Below are 1136 nucleotides of genomic sequence, written 5' to 3'. Positions count from 1 at the left end.
GTGTGTGTGTGTGTGTGTGTGTGTGTGTGTGTGTCTGTGTGTACGTGTTGGAACTTATTGTTCAGCTCTAAGATGGTCAGATGAACATATTGGTAACCATGCAATTAATATAAAGAGATACAAACAGTGTGGCCATTAGGTTATTTTCCTCTGCTGCAAACAGGTAGAAATAAAAACCTTTTTTGCGCTAAACCTACAACATAAAAGTGTTTTTTTTTTGTTGTTTTTTGTGTAGTTCTCATTTCATTTCACAGACTTAGTAAAAATATTTCAATTTTTTCTGTCTGTTATATCTCTTTTGTTCACTTATTTAATTCTAACAGTCCAACTCTGTGTACCCTGACTGTATTTCATAGCTCGGTGGCCTTTACCCCTGCCTCAGTATGTCTCTTCCCCCTGCTGCTGCTTACATAAGAGGCCAATAAATAAAATAGAAACACAATACCCTCTCTACAGGATCCCCAAACACTCACACATGACACTGGCCCAGAGACTGCAGTGAGGGTCTTAGCAGGAACATTTTTTCCTTACGCACAAGCTGGTGTGCATTATTCACATGCACTTACACACAAACATTACTGTACAAATTCAGCATGATGTGGGGTCTTTTCCCGATTTGGGTCAGCCTGTTCCGCCGAAGAAATGGGGCTTAGTCTGTAAACAACGGGTTACCTTCAGCTGTGAGCTGCTCCGCGCACAGATTACACTTGAGCCTTTCCAAAAACAGACAAAACAAATAAAAGCATGGTGACCCTTTGTGGCACAGCTCCTCCAGAGCAGGGGCCACTCACTACTTTTTGTGTTTTATTAAACACAAAAAGTAGCCCCTTAAATGAACTAATAATAACTCCATCAGTCTCTATTGTATCTATCTATGTGCTATCTATCTGCCCTTCTAATAAAATGATTCACAACGCATTAATAAATAAAACACTGTTTTGGTTTGTCACACTTTGAGCTCACATGAAAAGGAGGGTACTTACTTTTGAAAGTTTTGACCTTTTTCTGTGCGGTCCATATGGATAACAATATTTGTGGTCTTAACCAACTTTGCTACGTTGTTTGATTGCAATCCATGATGTCGCTCGCTCATGGGGGGGGTAAAATTCTCTGGGCAGGCAAAGCAGTAAAAAAAG

Source organism: Etheostoma spectabile, chromosome 1 (assembly GCF_008692095.1).
Source record: "Etheostoma spectabile isolate EspeVRDwgs_2016 chromosome 1, UIUC_Espe_1.0, whole genome shotgun sequence".
NCBI lineage: Eukaryota > Metazoa > Chordata > Actinopteri > Perciformes > Percidae > Etheostoma > Etheostoma spectabile.
This window is presented reverse-complemented; position numbering follows the sequence as displayed.